The following is a 20807-nucleotide window of genomic DNA, read 5'->3' as shown; positions in this document are numbered from 1 at the left end:
AGAGGAGATGATTCTATTCCCTTGTGTAATTCAGAGTGTGTTGCTTTCACCTCTTTTATTTCCTAAATGGATTTGTTGGATCTTCCTATCCTAGAAATGGGTGATGATTTGATTGAAGGGGTGGTCGAGATGCGATAAGAGGTTTAGTGTTTTCTATGAGTTGTTTAAAGAATTGAATGTTGATCGGCCTAGACTAGATGTGGTATCATTTATGTCACTCTCTATGGAGGATAATTTTTCCTTGACATCTCCCTTCCTCCTTAAGGAGCATGATGATGTTGTGTCTCAGTGTGATGGAATAAGACTCGGTCTTAATGGGTTTAACTTTTCTTTTTTCAAAAGATTCTAGAATTTGATAAGGGAAGACGTGGGAATCATGTTTTTTTAGTTTTATTGCTTTGCTTCGTTACCCCATAGTATTCCTCTTACTTTGTAAATCTTATTCATAAGATTAAGAATACATCTTTGTTGGGAGCGTTCGGCTTATTTCCCTTGTTGGTTCTCTTTATAACTTTGTAGCCAAAGTTCTAGCTAAGAAACTGGGATCTATGACAGATAAGTTCATCTCTCCTAATCAGTCGGGTTTTTTGAAAGGTAGAATGTTAGTTGATGAAGTTGTGATTGTTATTGAGGTGATTGATTTGTCTAAACATGCCAGAAAGGCTTGTATCATCTTTAAAGTTAGGTAGAGCTTCTTGGATTATATGCTTATCAGATTTGGCTTTAATTTTGAGTGGAGATATTGGATTAAAGCTTGTGTGTTTTATGGAAACTAATTGTGTTGGTCAATATTTCCCTAAGTTATATGATTAAGATCCATAAAGGGCTTAAGCAAGGAGACCCTCTAGCTCATTTCCTTTTCCTTCTCTTGGATGAAATTCTAAGTGGGTTGATTAGAAGGTTATTGAGCTTAGTTATTTTTCTAGTTTTAAAGTTGGTTCTTCTGATCTAGTGGTCTCTCACCTTTAGTATGCTGATGATACCTTGATCTTGATTGATCCTTTGATCGAAAATTTGTGGATTATCAAAGCTATTCTTGGAAGGGGTTTGAGCAAGCTTATAGGTTAGGGGTTAATTTTCATAAGAGTAGCTTGATTGGAATTAATGTTGGTCCTTCCTTTTTAGAATTAAATGAGGATTTTTTTTCATTTCAATATTGAGGCTCTTCCGTTTAGGTATCTAGGATTGCTAGTAGGTGAAACCCTAAGTTGGAAGCTACCTAACAACCTCTAGTTAACATGATGTGGAAGATACTAAATTCTTTGAATCATATGTGTGTCATCTTAGGAGGAGATTCATTCTTCTTAATTATATCATCAATGCTCTTCTTCTTTTATTCCCTATCTTTTCTAAAGATGCTTATGAAAGTGTGGAAGAAGTTAGTTAAGATTCATATGAGGTTTCTTTGGGGAGGTGTGAAAGGCATTTCCAGAATCTCCTGGGTAACATGATATGTTATATATAAAATTAAGAAGAATGGGGGTTTAGGTCTTAGAGATCTTCGCTTGGTCAATTTGGACCTTTTAGCCAGATGGAGATGGAAACTTTTATCTGGCATGGAATTTTGTTTTACATGCGAAAAGATGTCAAACACAATGTTGGAACAATGTGTATGGTTATAAGTATGTGTAATAGGAAGGATAAATGCATAAACTAAATAGCACAGGAGTTGTTAACCCAGTTCGGTGAAAAGTCACCTACGTTTGGAGGGCGTTAACCCAATGAAAGGAAATTCACTCTTAATTGTCTGAAGTACAATTCTCCTGATTTGAACTCTCATAGTTTAATGCATATTTTCTTAATCCTACCCATGAACTTTGAACTGGGACTCCCCCTGAATCTGAGACACCTCTCACTTTCACTCGCACACTCTTCCAAGTGTTTATCCAGTTACAAATATAAAAGATAAAACTCTAATACAACTCAATAATTTATTAAACTGATTTATATTTGATGCCCAAGAATAGAGTGTACAAAATACAAATACACCTACTGAATTAAAACTCTCCTATATAATAGATATTTTCTCTTGGGTTCTGAGTCTTCACAGAGGATATTGCCTCCTTATATAGGAACATACAAACCAACTAGGAAGCCCAAAAGGGTTTAGAGTTGAAAGAGGTTGAACCTCCAAAAGGCGCATGAGATCAATCTTCAACAATATGAATTGTAAATCTTGATTGATCACGTCTAGAATAAATCTGAATATCTTAATTATAACAAATTAAATCTTGTTGAATTTGATTAAGATTAAATACTTCTTTAAACCAAAACATACATAATCAATCAAATCTTCTTTATGATGATTGAGATCCTTGATTGACACAAATGTTGAACAAATTAGACATCAAATACAATGTTGCTAAAAGAAATTTAGGATCAATACTTTCCAAATCCTAACATATTCTAAGACACGCATATCTCTAATTAGACAAAAAAAGGAAACCAAACTCAAATGCACAGTATAATCTTCAATCAACCTTGCACGCCAAGCAAGCAGTCTGAGACAAGATGTCTCACAGAATGTCAAGACATTTTACTTAGCAGGTTGATTTCCATGTATCTTCGTAACTCCAATTCTAAATCTTGATTAAAACAAATAAAATAATATATTTACTTTACATAATTAAAAATTACAAACCCTCAAGCAAAGGATTCAGAATTGAATCACATGCAAAAGAGAAATGTGTTATAAATCATTTTTAATAAAAGTATGGAGATATTCTCATTAAATTCAAATCTCAATCTTGTAATTAATATAAATCCAATAAGATTTCTTGTTTGAACCATATCCAAAAAAAAAATCTTTTGCAAAAAGATACATGATTTAATCAAATCTTCTTCAACCTGATTTGGATTAAAAGACTTTTCCCAAAACACAATCTTGATCAAACTACTGATTAAACTAAAATGGAAACAAATATGGAAATAAAAGCTGAAGAAATATTCAAACATATAGAGCAGCATGCGCCAGAGACAAGATGTATCACACTAAGTCAAGACATCCTTCTTAATAAGCTGCCTACAAGTATTAGCCAATCTACTGTAATAAAAAGGAACTTTTAGTCTTTGGTTTAATATTCATTCTTCCTAATACGAGATCTATATTTTTTATTTGTTGAGTGAGGGTAGATCCTTGAGGTTTCACTTTGCTTTCTCTTGGTGGAAATGAGTGAACCTTCTTGGATCCAAAAAGGTTGATTATCCTAATTGGTTTTAGAAAGGGCTTGTTAAGAAGGTACAACCATGTCTTCTGACTTCGAAGGTATCTCTTATATCTTGTGCGAAGATCGGTTTGGTTATTACACTCATTTGTTTCTTTCTTGTATTTTAGCTTCTATTGTCTAGTATAGAATCTTTAAATGGTTGGGGTGCAGTCGACTATTCCTAGGGAGCCTAGGACTCTTTTTGAATTTTTTCTACCATTAAGGGGTTAAGGTTAATTTAAGGGGATATTTTCCTATTATTTGGCATGTTGTGGTTTGGAACATGTGGTCAGTACGTAATTACAAGTTATTTTCATATTCGTCAATAAACATTAAAGAGATGGAAGATAAGAGTATATTTTTAGTTGGGAATTGGTTTTGTAGTCAGTCATCATTGAACTTGTCCTCCTTCTTTTATTGGCTTCAGAACTCTATCATTTGTCTAAACCTATAGCGAATCAAGAGTTTTGACCTGATCCTGAGTTATCTAGAGGTTGTTGTGAGAGAATTCTTTACCTTGAATTAATTTTTAATGATAGCAAAATGTGTGATCATCATCCAAATGTTGGTTGTGCATTGCATTACATGATACATTTGTGTTTTTATTATGTTTTCCATCCCACTCTATTGTTGCATAACTGTACATATAAACCTACATTGATACTTCCCTTAAAATAACAATTAAAATGCATTTTATGTCAGTATGCATCAATACATAAGCCTCTGCATCGATACATACAGCATGTGATAAATCACAAAACCTTTCTGTTCAGTATGCATCGATGCATACGAGTCATGCATCAATACATGGAAGGCTAAAGACTCTATGCATCGATCCACACGATCCCTGCATCGATACATGACCAATTGAAACAGCCTGTGTATCAATACATGCGCATTAGGCATCGATACATACTAGTGAAATAATCACATGCATCGATACATACGAATTATGCATCGATACATGATTAATAAATTTCACCAAAAATTCACATATCTTACAGTATGCATCGATACACACTCTTATGCATCAATACATAAAGCTGTTTTATGTTATAACAGTAACTGTTTTGCAGCATATAAAAGACAGGTTATGACAGCAGTGCAAAAACACGAATTCATTGAGGGAAAACAATTGAACACAAGATCAAAAGCAGTGTTGGAGCAATTGTTTGAGAGCAATTAGAAACCTGAAAGAGACTTCATCTTCTTCATCTTCTCAATCACTTTTCTTCAAGAACATTTACACATAACCATTCTTGTTCCTTGGATTAAAGAAGCATCGAGATAACGTTCAGTGGTACGATCAAGGATCTAGCTGTGGTCTGCAGTGGAACGATCGAGGATCTAGCTGAGTTGAAGATTGAAGGGGGTTTCTAGGAAAAACCTACTGGTTTGTCCTTTAAGAACTGGAGCGTTCTTGAGGGTTTGGGAGTCACGTTTGTAGAACATATTCAGCCGCAGCGTTGCGTTTGGAGATCGGGGGATTTCGCAAGCAGGTCGTGGAACCGGTGAATTATTTGCAATTTCGTGCAGGAAAATCTTGATCGTGCTCAAATCAAGTGAAGGTTCATACCAGAAGAGGTTCTTAGAGTTTAGAATTATGTCTTTGTATCATAACCTTGTATCAACGGATTCGGCAAATATTGATAATCAAAGTTCTCAATTTCATTTGAAATTGAGAGGGAGACGTACCCACACGCGAGGACGACGTGGGGAACTTCCTTACCAAATCTCTGCGTATCGTATTCTTACCTTACTCCTCTTTACGTTTTTAAAACTGTTTTCGCAATTTCAGTTAGTGTGTGGTGATTGTTCCTGTTGCAAGACAGCAGTGGCAAGAAAACTTTTAATCAAACTCCATTGCTGTTTATCATCGATCACATACACACCAACTGTTTGACAAAACGGTTAGCTAGATTTTATTCATTGGAAATAGACTTTAATGATAAGTGCATTCAATTAGTTAAAATTCTGGTGTGAATTGTTTCTGTCATTCTCATTTAAATCCAGCAATTAAACTTGTGTGTCCGGCTTTCTAGTAGCGGTTCAGAATAGACGGAAGTCGATTCGGGACTGATTTTTCCGCCAACTTTGAAAACTCTGATAAAATTTCAAATCCGTTAAATTACAAAGAGGTGATCTATTCACCCCCCCTCTCGATCACTAGCCACACCGTCTAACAAGTGGTATCAAAGCGCCGGTTCGCTGGTACTCTGTGGCTGCCTGTAACAGTATGGATTCTGAACCAAAGGGGGCGTATAATAGAGCGCCTATTTTCAACGGTGAAAATTACGGCTACTGGAAAGACTGCATGCGAGTTCATATAAATTCTGTGGATAGGCTAGTATGGGCTGCCATTGAAAACGGTCCGTTTCAAATTACTATGACTAATGCAGTCGGCGCCATAGTACCTAAACCAGAAGATGATTGGAATGAGAAAGATGAGAAAAAGTGGTCGTGTGATTGGAGAGCTCGAAACATGTTAATTTTAGCACTTGGTGTTGATGAGTATTATCGAGTATCCCATTGCACGACAGCTAAAGAAATGTGGGACGCTTTAGAAGTTGCCCATGAGGGTACTACTGAAGTAAAACAGTCCCGCATTAACACACTCAATCAAGAGTTTGAGCTCTTTCGCATGAAACAAGGAGAATCCATCTCCGACATGCAAAAGAGATTCACTCATCTAACTAACCGATTGAATGCTCTTGGAAAACCTATTTCCAATGAAATTGCTACTAATAAAATTCTCAGGTGTCTTAGCAGGGAGTGGCAACCTAAAGTAACAGCAATCAAGGAAGCCAACGATCTAACAAGACTTACGATTACAACTTTGTTTGGAAAGCTGGAAGAACATCAGCAAGCATTGGAAAGTCTTGAAAAATATGAGAACAAAAGTAAGAAGGAAAAGGAGAAGAAAAGAGACAAAGAGGGAGAGAAGAAGCCAATAGCTCTTGTGGCCTCTAGCTCTAAGTCCTCACGAAAAGAGCAAAGCGACAATGATTCAAGTAGTGACAAAGACTCGGATGATGAGGAAATGGGACTGTTTGTAAGGAGATACAATAGATTCATTCGAAAGAATGGAGTCAAGCATTCCGACAAAAATCTCATGAAGTTTCGAAAACAATCTACAAATTCGAAACAAGAAGAGAACAAGAAGAGTAGAGGAAGAGGATCCTGTTTTAATTGCGGTAAATCTGGACATTATAAAACGGATTGCCCTATAAAGTATAAGGATCAAAGAAAGGATTCACCAAAAGGGTACAGCAAACAAAGAAGAGCGTACATTGCATGGGAAAGTGATAGCGATTCATCAAGCACACAAAGCTCAAGTGATGATGATGAAGCAGCAAATTTGTGCCTTATGGCTCACACAAAAAATCTGTCCTACCACAAGAAGAAAAACAATGACAAAAAGGTAAAACAAGCCTACTACAATAATTTCTCTTCTATGTCTTTTTTGGAACTAAAAATAGCTTTTGAAAAACTGCATAACGAAGCTGTAGATGCTTTTAAAAGACTATCTTCCGACAAACATATTTTTTCATTTTTGGAAGGTAAAGTAAACAAAGCTGAAATTGAGTTAGAAGCGTTGAAAGCTAGTATTGCAGAAAATTCAAAAATTATTGACATTGACGGATGTAGTAGAGTTAGGTATTGTGACGCTTGTTATATTTGGCAAAAAGAGGTAAACACTCTTAAGGTCAAATTAGAGAAAGCGCTACAACCTAAAGTTACTTATGCCGTTGACCCCAAGTTGTTTAAGAAGTCATTGAATCCTCCATATGCAAAATACTCTTTTATTCTAAAGGATTCAATGAACAAGAAACAACAAACACATCATCATGGTTTATGTCATTATTGTTGCCATGCTGGCCATACCATTGAGAAATGCAAATTTAGGAGATTTCTTGTCCCTAAAGGCATTTATCAATGGAAGCCAAAAGGCAACCATGTTAGCACTTACCCACTTGGACCCAATGAAAATTGGGTACCAACTTCTCTCTTTTGATGTTGTAGGATGAGTGCCTTGCCTCCGCAGATAGAAGGTGGTTTCTTGACAGCGGCTGCTCGAGGCACATGACCGGTGACATATCGCTCTTTATAGACTTCAAGGCAAAGAAGAAGGGATATGTCACTTATGGAGACAACAACAAAGGAGCTATACTCGGCAAAGGTAGTGTAGGTAATCCCTCCACCACTACTATTTCAAATGTCCATTTAGTTGAGGGACTTAAACACAATTTGTTAAGCATAAGTCAACTATGCAACATGGGCTATAAAGTGTCGTTTACAAAAACTTGCTGCATAATTGAACATGTTGAACAAAACATTGTGTTTAAGGGTGTAAGAGTAAACAATATCTATATGCTTGACTTGTTTGATGTACCTTTAACAAACACTAAATGTCTAGTCACCTTGAATGATGATTCTTGGCTTTGGCATAGACGTTTAGCGCATGTTAACTTCGATTTGCTAAATAAGGTTGTATCTAAGGATCTAGTAGTCGGTCTACCAAAAATAAAATTTTCAAAAGACCACCTATGTGACGCGTGCCAAATGGGAAAGCAAACAAGGGTGTCTTTTAAATCTAAAAATGTAATTTCAACTTCACGACCCCTTGAGCTTCTCCATATGGACCTCTTTGGACCTTCTAGGACAAAGAGCTTAGGTGGAAATTACTATGGCTTTGTAATAGTTGATGACTACTCTAGATTCACTTGGACTATATTCCTTCATAGCAAAGATGAAACTTTTTCTGCTTTTAAGAATTTTGCAAATCTGTCCCAAAACAAAATGAATTCCAAAATAGTTACAATTCGTAGCGATCATGGTGGTGAGTTTCAAAATCATCACTTTGAGAAGTTTTGTGACAAGTATGGTATTGAGCATAACTTTTCAGCTCCTCGAACTCCACAACAAAATGGGGGTTGTGGAGCGTAAAAATCGTGTTTTAGAGGAGTTGGCAAGAACAATGCTTAATGAGGGCGGATTGCCAAAATACTTTTGGGCTGATGCTGTTAGCACAGCCTGTTATGTTTTAAACAGAATCTTAATTCGCCCTATTTTAAATAAAACTCCTTATGAACTTTTGAAAGGAAGAAAACCAAACTTGTCACATCTTCACGTATTCGGTTGTAAATGTTTTGTTTTGAATAAAGGTAAGGAAAACATTGGGAAGTTTGATGCAAAAGCAGATGAAGGTATCTTTCTTGGTTACTCACTGTCAAGTAAAGCATATAGAGTGTATAATAAGCGTTTACTTACTGTTGAAGAATCTGTTCATGTTTCTTTTGATGAGTCTTATCCGAAAAATGTCGGAAAAGGTATTTCTTTTGATGACGCAGGTGTATCTACAGAAGACATACTCAAGGAAGCTGTTGAGGAAACTGATCAGTCCAAAACAGCTGCCCATGAGAAGGAGGAAAATACTAGTCATGAAGAAATTGAGGAAGAAAAGACAGCTGAAGTGAATGATCTTCCAACAGCTTGGAGATCCTCAAAAGACCATCCCATTGACAACATCTTGGGAGACATTTCAAAGGGAGTAATGACTCGTTCTAAGATAAGTAATTTTTGTTCTCACTTCGCGTTTGTTTCACAAGTAGAACCTAAGAATGCCAAAGAGGCCTTGATTGATGAATTTTGGCTAATGGCCATGCAAGAAGAGCTTAATCAATTTAAAAGAAATGACGTTTGGGAACTTGTCCCTCGTCCGCGAGATCATCATATCATAGGCACTAAGTGGGTTTTTAGGAACAAGCTTGATGAAAACGGAGTGATTACTAGGAACAAGGCACGTTTAGTAGCACAAGGGTATAATCAAGAGGAGGGCATAGACTATGAGGAAACTTATGCTCCAGTTGCTCGCCTTGAAGCTATACGTCTTTTGCTTGCCTATGCGTGTTCTAAGGATTTTAAGCTTTACCAAATGGACGTAAAGAGTGCCTTTCTCAATGGTGTCATAAATGAAGAAGTATATGTTTCACAACCTCCTGGTTTTGAAAATGCTGAAAATCCAGATCATGTTTACAAATTAAAACGAGCTTTGTATGGTCTTAAACAAGCCCCTCGGGTTTGGTATGAAAGGCTTAGCAAATTCCTGATTGATCATGGATATTCAAGAGGTAAATTGGACAATACTCTCTTTATTAAACACAAAGGGAAGCACATTCTTTTAGTTCAAGTTTATGTCGACGATATTATATTTGGTTCAACTAACATACACTTGGTCGAAGAATTTTCTAAGGTTATGCAGGGTGAATTTGAGATGAGTCTAATGGGGGAGCTGAACTACTTCTTAGGACTGCAAATAAAGCAACTTGATGAGGGTACAGCAGTATGTCAAACAAAATACTGCAGAGAACTACTCAAGCACTTTGGAATGAATGACTCAAAATCAATCGACACCCCAATGCCTACCAACGGAAATCTAGATAAGGATGAGCACGGTAAGTGTGTAGATGTCAAAAGGTTCAGAGGTATGATTGGATCTCTCTTGTATCTTTCTGCTTCTAGACCTGACATCATGTTTAGTGTTTGCATGTGTGCACGCTATCAATCAAATCCTAAGGAATCGCACCTAAAAGCGGTGAAGCGCATATTTAGATATCTTCACGGAACACCTAAATATGGGCTTTGGTATTCCAAAGGAAGTGATTGTAGCTTAGTAGGGTACTCCGATTCTGATTTTGCTGGCTGCAAATCAGATAGGAAAAGCACAAGTGGTACATGTCACCTGTTTTCAAACTCCTTGGTCAGTTGGCATAGCAAAAAGCAAGTTTCTGTGGCTTTGTCAACTGCAGAGGCAGAATACGTTGCAGCCAGTAGTTGTTGCGCTCAGATTTTATGGCTGAAACAGCAACTACAAGACTTCAACATTCAACTCAAACGTATTCCTATCAAATGTGACAACACTAGTGCCATAAACCTTACTAAAAACCCTGTTTTACACTCACGCACTAAACACATAGAGATTAGACATCATTTCCTTCGTGATCATGTTGAAAAAGAAGACGTTGTCTTTGAGCACGTTGACTCCAAAAATCAGCTTGCTGATATTTTCACTAAACCGTTGGCAACGGAACCTTTCTTCAACATTCGTCGCGAATTGGGAATCTTAGATCTTTCTCAATTGATGTCATAAACATGTTACCTCTCAATTATATTATGCCTCACCATGGTTGATAAGAGCTGTTTTAGATGTCAATTATCCATCACAAGAGTTCTCCAACAGAGGTAATATCAATCCTTTCTACAATTTTCTTATTGCTAAGTGATTGTGTATGTTAGAACAAATGTTCTTACTCTAGTTGATATAAAATTTGATTGCATATACTCCTTGTCCATATTGTGTGCACATTAACAATCTGACTTCTGAATTTCTCTTGAGCATAATCATCATGACATAGTGCATAATGCATAATCATACTGCATTAAAATCATTAAAAGCTAGTTCAGCATCAGTATGCATCGACACAAACGAAGCAAGCATCGATCCATACATTCTGAAATTCAAATTTTTTTAAAACTGCTTCAGGATGCATCGATGCATCCATCGCATGTATCGATACACATGCCCATTGTGAATATTTGGCATCGACGCATGACCATCTGCATCGATACATACTGATGCTATCTGAATTAAATGCATTTCTTTCTCTCTCATGCATCGACACATCAGCCAATCATATCACTTCCTATCTCAAGACTTCATATCATCTGCCCTTAAAAACCCCAAAACCAGTGGCTAACCCTAATCCTCCTCATCTTCACTCTCTCTCTAAAACCCTAAATCTCACATCACCATGCCTCCACGCATTATTCCAGCCAGAGCCAAAGGAAAAGGAAAGGGAAAGGATACAGCCGGTACATCTCAGCAACCACCAGATGTTCCTTCAAATGCCTTAGAGCTACTTCATCCTGCTGTTGCTGCTGAATTTGAGGAATCCTTCAAGACAAGGTTAGTCATGAAACCTCACGTCTTTGATAAAACAGATGTCGTTCACCTACACCTAAATGAACTGGTTGAACTCTTACATGCACAAAGACTTGGGTCGTTTCTGTCCACAAAGGATGATTATCATGAGGATTTCATTCGGGTCTTTTATGCTGGCTTACAAACTGGTAGAGGCTATATGTTCCGGTGTTCTGTCGGAGTCAGAACATATACCTTTGAAGCCTCTGATTGGGAAACGGTATTTCAAATGCCGCTTCCGTCGATGGCTGTCAAGTCCTGGCATGACCTGCATTTTGATCCTGAATTTGACATGAAGGACTTTACTCCATCTATCCTAAAGATAGACAGACCGTTGAGTGATGATGAACACGTCACGTCTGGTATGATCAAGCAAACTCCGCGTATTCTTCACTGGATTATTACACATATTCTGCATCCAACAAACAGTGGACATTCGCGGTTGGACAGGCCCAGCATACATCTTCTCTACATTTTGCAAAATAAGGTGTTCTTAAATTGGGCTAATTACTTTGTAAAACGTCTATTTTTCGTGCGAGACAGCTCCAAGAATGTGGCTCTAGGTTATGCCTCTCAAATAATGAAAATTCTTAAGTTTTGGAAAGTTGCAATACCTATTGTTCCTCTCCTATCTCCATCTGCTGCTCAAGAGTTTGACTCTGCCACTCTATCGCATATGGGATATCGGTGGGACAAGGACCGCAAATGTTTCTATTTCTTTGAAAGAAAATCCAAAACCAGAATTTACAACTTTGACGTGCCCTCGGAACGCATCCATGTTGCTGAAGATCAGCCTGATGAAGAAATGCAGGATGCGGATGAAACAGATGCACCACAAGCTGAGGCCAATGCTGGTTGGGGTGATTGGGTGCCACGAAGGTGGTCTCCTACCAACTATGTACCTGAACCTACAGCCCCTCCATTCTCTGGTGGTACTTCAGCCTCAACACCAAATACGGACATCACTTATATGCTTCATCAGATGGAAATTGTCAACAAAGAACGCCATGAAGAAGCACGGTACTGGCATGTTCAACAATCTGAATGGCACAACGAGCATCGGGACTGGCATGATGAGCATACACGGATGTATCAGAATCAACACGCTTGGCACCAAGACTTGGTTAAATGGCATCAAGTGTTCTACAACGAAATGTCCGGCTTTATGGACGACTGCCGTGAAAATCCTGGTATCACGGACAGCTTTAGAAGCATTGAAGTTCAGAACCGATTTAGGCAATACTCCTTCATGGGCCAAAATCCAGACACAATGCCTCCTCCTCCGCCTCCACCAAGCTACAGAGATCCTACCAGAAATGATGAAGAGTCTTGTGGTGGCAACAATCCCAATTAACCCACCTGCATTTCATCTCACTACATTTCATTTCATATTGCTCAAGTTTTATTTTGTTGCACAATATATGGTTTAGCTTATGTAACTCTTAAACTCGTTCGTATCTTTAAAATGCTTTTCTATTTCTGTTTATCTCTATTGTTATTGCCCTTATTCGTCATTCTTTGTGAATGATTCTTTACTTTGAAGCTTCATTCTTTGTGATTGATAGCCTGTTATCCATTTTTTTGCCATGTCCTGCTACACTATGCTACCTTGATAAATCTATTTCTTCCTCTTTTTGATGTTGACAAAGGGGGAGAAAATGCAGATATGCACAAACTCAGGGGGAGTATCACACATCTTGCCAAGAATTTGCCATCATCAAAAAGGGGGAGTTTGTGAGAGAATTCTTTACCTTGAATTAATTTTTAATGATAGCAAAATGTGTGATCATCATCCAAATGTTGGTTGTGCATTGCATTACATGATACATTTGTGTTTTTATTATGTTTTCCATCCCACTCTATTGTTGCATAACTGTACATATAAACCTACATTGATACTTCCCTTAAAATAACAATTAAAATGCATTTTATGTCAGTATGCATCAATACATAAGCCTCTGCATCGATACATACAGCATGTGATAAATCACAAAACCTTTCTGTTCAGTATGCATCGATGCATACGAGTCATGCATCAATACATGGAAGGCTAAAGACTCTATGCATCGATCCACACGATCCCTGCATCGATACATGACCAATTGAAACAGCCTGTGTATCAATACATGCACATTAGGCATCGATACATACTAGTGAAATAATCACATGCATCGATACATACGAATTATGCATCGATACATGATTAATAAATTTCACCAAAAATTCACATATCTTACAGTATGCATCGATACACACTCTTATGCATCAATACATAAAGTTGTTTTATGTTATAACAGTAACTGTTTTGCAGCATATAAAAGACAGGTTATGACAGCAGTGCAAAAACACGAATTCATTGAGGGAAAAAAATTGAACACAAGATCAAAAACAGTGTTGGAGCAATTGTTTGAGAGCAATTAGAAACCTGAAAGAGACTTCATCTTCTTCATCTTCTCAATCACTTTTCTTCAAGAACATTTACACATAACCATTCTTGTTCCTTGGATTAAAGAAGCATCGAGATAACGTTCAGTGGTACGATCAAGGATCTAGCTGTGGTCTGCAGTGGAACGATCGAGGATCTAGCTGAGTTGAAGATTGAAGGGGGTTTCTAGGAAAAACCTACTGGTTTGTCCTTCAAGAACTGGAGCGTTCTTGAGGGTTTGGGAGTCACGTTTGCAGAACATATTCAGCCGCAGCGTTGCGTTTGGAGATCGGGGGATTTCGCAAGCAGGTCGTGGAACCGGTGAATTGTTTGCAATTTCGTGCAGGAAAATCTTGATCGTGCTTAAATCAAGTGAAGGTTCATACAAGAAGAGGTTCTTAGAGTTTAGAATTATATCTTTGTATCATAACCTTGTATCAACGGATTCGGCAAATATTGATAATCAAAGTTCTCAATTTCATTTGAAATTGAGAGGGAGACGTACCCACACGCGAGGACGACGTGGGGAACTTCCTTACCAAATCTCTGCGTATCGTATTCTTACCTTACTCCTCTTTACGTTTTTAAAACTGTTTTCGCAATTTCAGTTAGTGTGTGGTGATTGTTCCTGTTGCAAGACAGCAGTGGCAAGAAAACTTTTAATCAAACTCCATTGCTGTTTATCATCGATCACATACACACCAACTGTTTGACAAAACGGTTAGCTAGATTTTATTCATTGGAAATAGACTTTAATGATAAGTGCATTCAATTAGTTAAAATTCTGGTGTGAATTGTTTCTGTCATTCTCATTTAAATCCAGCAATTAAACTTGTGTGTCCGACTTTCTAGTAGCGGTTCAGAATAGACGGAAGTCGATTCGGGACTGATTTTTCCGCCAACTTTGAAAACTCTGATAAAATTTCAAATCCGTTAAATTACAAAGAGGTGATCTATTCACCCCCCCTCTCGATCACTAGCCACACCGTCTAACAGTTGTTATGTTGCTTTAGGTTTTTTAATTTGTTGATGGTGGGTTGGTAGTCTGAGCTCTATTCGGGTCTTCTTTTTGTTGATTCCTCATTGAATGGATGTTTTTTTCTAGAGTTTTCTCTTCTTTATAACCTCCCTCGTAGATGTGTTTATGTGGTATTTTTTTGAACGGATGGCTTTTAGCCTGGTTGCTTTTCCTTTTGTTTCTACACGCTTCTTGTGCCAATGACTCTTTCTCTATTCTCTATTTGTTCAATATCCATTTATATATATATATATATATATATATATATATATATATATATATATATATATATATATATATATATATATATATATATATATATGTTTCCATTAAAAAAGTATGAAAAGTAATAAAAAATTATAAATGTTGTTTTCTAATGAAACTTTAAAATTAATATAAATGAAAATGAAAATTGGTCAACAAAACCCTTTTTGACGATTAAATGCTTAAACAATCCGTTCTTGATAATATGTTGAATAATTGTTTTGAATTTTGATATGAATTAAAATATGGACGTGAGCTGAATATGGGGCATTTTTGCAAAAGCGTGAGCAACCTCATTGGTTTATCTCGCAACAAATTTAACATAATAACCTGTGACATTTTAATGTTGACTATCTAGAGTGTGTACTACTCTTTTGAAATCCATATCAATTAAAATCCACTTCGTTGAGTTTAAGGTTGATCTTTCACGAACCAAAATATTTTGATGGTAGTTTGGAGGTTGAAAGTGTTCACTTGGCTACTATCTCTCAAAATTAAATGAAGAAAGTTGTGGGAAACTTTTCTCAAATAAGAAGGCAAAGGAACAATCTAAGGAGATATGACTAGAAGAAGCTGCAAACTCATATGAGAAAGACTTCAGATTCTGCATAATTCTAAGAGAGTCCCATTTAGTTGCATAAGTTTTGGGATCAGATGCAATGAACTTCTCAGCAACCGAATTATGAACTCTATCAAAAATAATAGTTTTAAACTCTTACATTTGGTATTTTATGTGAGGTGGAAGGTTTAGGTTTATAGTCGAGTGAGGTGTGGATGGGCTAGGTAGAGCTACTATGTTAGATTTAAACACAACATCTTCTTCTTTGGAAGGTGAGAGATGATGGTCAGATGGTTCAGAATGTTGGTTAAGGTGTGAGTCTGGTACAATTTTCTCATTTGTGGAATCTGGTGGAGGTTGGTTTGTAGTCACTTGTTCAAACTCATTTTGATTTTCAATGTCATGATGAGATTGAACAAGATTTGGTTGAGGTTCAGGACTGGTTTGGGTTGGAATTTTGTATTCAGGTTCAGGTAGGTTTTATGGTTCTGGTATTGATTGTCTTGGATTACTTGTTCAATTTTAGATTGAACTGGAATTTCAGTCTGAACAAGGTTTGGTTGGATAGGTTTAACATAAGGTGCAGTTTCAAGAGGAATGACTTGAAGATGGATTATATTGAGAGGACTTAAGTCTTATGCACCATATTTGGAACTTGAGCTAGAACTATAGGGATTAGAGCTAGAAACCTCAACAGGTGGTTCAAAGATAATGTTAATGGGTTGTGGTAGTTTAGAATTAGAAATATATACTAGCTGGTTTTGACCAGAAGGTAACTCACCAACTAGGTGACTTATTAATTCCTCTAGGAGAAATGTTGTAGGAACATTTTCTTGTTGGGAAAATTCCTTTAGCATCTGACCAATGTGAGGAGAATTTGAATCATAGGTTGGTTGAGGAGATGATATGACAGGACCCATAGATAGGTTTTGGTCATATTTTGGTCAAGGTGTGTGTTTTGATGAGGGTATAGGTGATTGAGGTGGTGTTGGTGTGGGTGATTTAGTTATGAGAGGGGAACTGGAAGAATTTAATATATTATCTGAGATAGAATGCAGATGATTACATGTGTTAATAGTTTCTGCAACATTTGAAAAAGGTAGATCTTTTTCTTCAATGATCTTACGAGTCTAGGCAACAACTTCTTCTGACGCAACATAAGTACCAACATCAGAAGGACCCTTATCTTCCTTCTCCATAGCTTATACCTCAACTTCAGCTTCTGTTTGCTTCAACAAAGCTTCAAGAATAGAAGGTTTTTCGATAGCCTGATTGATCATAGAAGATGCTATCAATCTTGCCCCTTCTTTCACAACCTTTGTTCTCTTGAGCAAAGGTTTATCATCTTCTTCTTCATCATCATCAATTTCTGGCATCACCATCTTCCTTATTTTATTCTTCTTTATATGCTCATCCAAATCAGAAGTGGTTACTTTCTAAGGTGTCTTACCAGTGGTTCCACTCCTTGTCTTGGTAGGCATCAAGATAATTATGGGTACCACTTCTTGAACCTCCTTATGAACTTTTGTCTAAAGTACAATCTTCCTCTTAGGTGGCTTCTGAACCATCTTTTCAGACTCGAAAGTAACTTACTTCCTTTTTCTTGAAGGCGTGTACACATTTCCTTCAGGAGGTTCAAGAATGTATTTCATGGTCAGAGTGACTCGAGTCTCTTCCCTGACCATCTTGAATTTTTCTTGAATAACTTTAAGATTATCCAGCTTGGAGATAGCTGTGATGTCATCAATATATGCAGTCTTGTAACTCCTGATCCTAAGGCTTGCAGGAGGTTGAATCACATCCTTATTCTTTATAATGTTTATATTCCTCAGCACATCAGCTGAGAGAATATTCCCATATATCATCTTCATATCTTCTGTAGCACTAACACTCATCAGATTCTCAATCAACCTATTATGAAGAAATAGTTCAAAAATAAGCCTTGCATAATGAACATTCTTCTTATTATGTTTTGTGCTTTCCTTGATAGCGTCACACATGTGGTTAAAGATATATGTAGGAAGGTTGGTCATCTCCTGGTTAACCAAAAACCAGATGAAGTGCTTGTGATCCCAAGATATTTGATCAGTGTTTCCTTCTCTTGGAATCAAGCGGACAATCAAGATTCTGAATAGGAATTTATACTCAATTTCCATCTTTTTCAATTTATCGTAGTCTTCATATTTGAGAAACAAACGTTGCTTGATCACACTAGAAATCCTTAACCAAGTAGGGAAATGTAGGACCGTTCAGCATTTCAAAGTAGTTCATCCACCCTTGAGCTTCAAAATAGGCTTTCAATGGAAATCTGTTAACCCTAAAAGACTCAAAGTCAACAATCTGCTCAATGACTAACTTTAGATCCTTTTCTCTAAGCATCAAAATTATGGGCTTTATTTGGTAGTGAAAAGAGAGAATATGCAGTAATGAAATGTTTAAGTGTCTTTGAGTGTAAAAAGGTTTTTGTTTTGAAAGAAACAAAAATTAATGACAAATGGGTAGGAGGCACATCATTCAAAACAATTTCATCATTAACCACCAGTTATTATCCAAAAACCCAGTAACCAAGTGTCAGAAAACCTTTCAGATTCATGACACATGAGTGGACAGGTTTTAAAAATTAATTTTTCCAGTTATATGCTATCAGAGGAAACTAATCAAATTCTAAGCATCAGAGGTTGAGTTGTATCATATGCTACTATTCCTCATAAGCTAGTTTAGAGCCTCTGACCATAGTAGCTTTTGATCATCATCAGACTTTGATCCTCCATTCAGAAACAAACATTAATCTTTAATAAAATATATGTTCAGATTATTTTTGATAAAATTAAGTCTTTTAATAGTAACGGGTTTGGTAAGTATATCAGACCACTGATGACCAGTATCAATCAATAGTATATCTATCACACCCTTTTGAACATAGTCTCTAATAAAATATTATTTTATTTCTATGTGTTTGGTTCTAAAATGTTGAATAGGATTCTTTGTCAAACTAATAGTAGCAGTATTGTCACAAAAGATTGGAATACTACTTCCACTTATCTGATAGTCTTCCAGCTGATATTTCATCCATAGTAGTTATGTGCAACAACTTGCAACTGAGATATTTTGCTTATGTTGTAGACAAAGTAATAGTTTCTTGTCTTTTACTAGCCCAAGATATTAGGTTTTCACCATTGAATTGACATATTCCACTAGTGGGTTTTATCTTAATTCTATCCCCAGCATAGTCAGCATCACAGAATCTAACTAGCTTATAATCTAGGGATTTTTTTATAAGGTAACTCTAGATTGGTTGCTCCCTTCAAATACATAAAGATCCTGTTAACAACTGCTAAGTGAGTCTCTCTAGGATCTGACTAAAATCTTGCACACAGATAGACACTGAATAAAATATATAGTCTAGAAGCTATTAAATAAAGTAAAGAGCCAATCATACCTCTATACAGCTTCTGACAGACCTTGGTGTTGCTTTCCTTTTTGCTAATATTACATGTTGGATGCAAATGAGTGCTCATAATTTTGAAATCATCTAGCTTGAACTTCTTTAGAATATACTTTGTGTATTTAGTCTGATGAACATAGACTATATCCTTCCATTGATTGATTTGAATCCCAAAGAAGAACTCCAGTTCTCCCATCATACTCATCTCAAATTCAGCATGCATTGTCTTTGAAAATTCTTGGCAAAGGAAAGTGTTAGTTGAACCAAATATAATACCATCAACATAAAATTGGACAATTAAGATATCATTCTTAAGTCTCTTACTGAAGAGTTTAGTGTCTACTTTCCCTTTTAGAAAACCATTTTCTAACAGAAAGTTATTCAGTCTCTCATACCAAGCACTAGGATCTTGTTTGAGTCCATAGAGTGAATTTTTAAGTTTGAAAACATAATCTGGATGGACTGAATCCTCAAACCCATGTGGCTATTTGACATACACTTCTTTTGAAATGACTCCATTTAAAAATTCACTCTTAACATCCATTTGGCATAAAATAATGTCATGATTAATAACATAAGAGAGAAGTAACCTAATTGTCTCTAGCATTGCAACTGGTACAAAGGTTTCAGATAAATTTATACCTTCTTACTGACTGTAGCCTTGAGCTACAAATCTAGCCTTATTTCTTACCATTTCTCCTTGCTGATTGAATTTGTTTCTGAATACCCGTTTTGTTCTAATAATGTTCTTCTGGTAAGGTTTGGGTACCATATCCCACACATCATTTCTTTGAAACTGATTCAACTCTTCTTGCATTGCCACGGTCCAACCATCATTAGAAAATGCTTCATCAATAGAAGTAGGTTCAGTCATGGATAGTAGTCCTAGAATTGACTGCTCTTCTTTGAAGGCAGGCATTGTATTTCTAGGGTTATCTTTGTTTTCAAGAGTTAACTCTTTTGGATGAGAAGACTTGTATTTAAGAGTATTCTTGCATTGTGATGCATCTGAGGAGCCATCTTGAGCTTCTTCATAATCTTCAACACCTGGATGAGCTTCTGAGGTTGGATTAACTTCTGAACTACTAGATTTTGGAGTTCTGATAGCTTCTAAACATTAAGCTTCTGAACTAGTTATGACAATTTACTGTCAGGCTCTTTGTCGTCAAATTTGATATGTATTGACTCTTCAACCATGTTGGTTTCAGAGTATCCTAAAAAGACACCTTTTTTAGCTTTAGCATCAAATTTCTTCAAATAGACTTTAGTATTTAAGATGTAACATGCACATCCAAATTGATGAAAATAAGAAATGATTGGCTTTCTTCCTTTGAACAGCTCATATGAAGTCTTGTTCAGAATAGATCTAATATAGATTCTATTATGAACATAACATGTTGTGTTTACAGCTTATGCCCACAAGTACTTAGGTAATTTGTTTTCATGGATTATGGTTTTGGCAATTTCTTGTAAAGATCTGTTCTTTCTATCTACAACGTCATTTTGTTGTAGAGTTATAGGAGGAGATAGCTCATGGAGAATTCCATGTTTTTCATAAAAAATTTAAATGGCTCATTTTCAAATTCCCCATCATGAACACTTCTTACCTTCATAAAAATGTATTCCTTATTAGTTTGTACTTATATGTAGAAGATGTTGAACACGTCATATGATTTATCCTTGGTTATAAGGAATTTAACCCAACTCCATCTGCTATAGTCGTCAATAATTACTAGTCCAAATTTCTTCCCATTGATTGATGTAGTAATAACAGGACCAAATAAATCAATGTGAAGCAGTGCTAAGGGTCTAGAGGTAGAGACAATGCTTTTAGTATTGAAAGAAGTTTTACTAATTTTCCCTACTTGACATGCTCCACAAAGAGCATCTGAGTGATAATTGAGTTCTA

The sequence above is a fragment of the Lathyrus oleraceus genome, chromosome 1 (assembly GCF_024323335.1).
Source record: "Lathyrus oleraceus cultivar Zhongwan6 chromosome 1, CAAS_Psat_ZW6_1.0, whole genome shotgun sequence".
NCBI lineage: Eukaryota > Viridiplantae > Streptophyta > Magnoliopsida > Fabales > Fabaceae > Lathyrus > Lathyrus oleraceus.
This window is presented reverse-complemented; position numbering follows the sequence as displayed.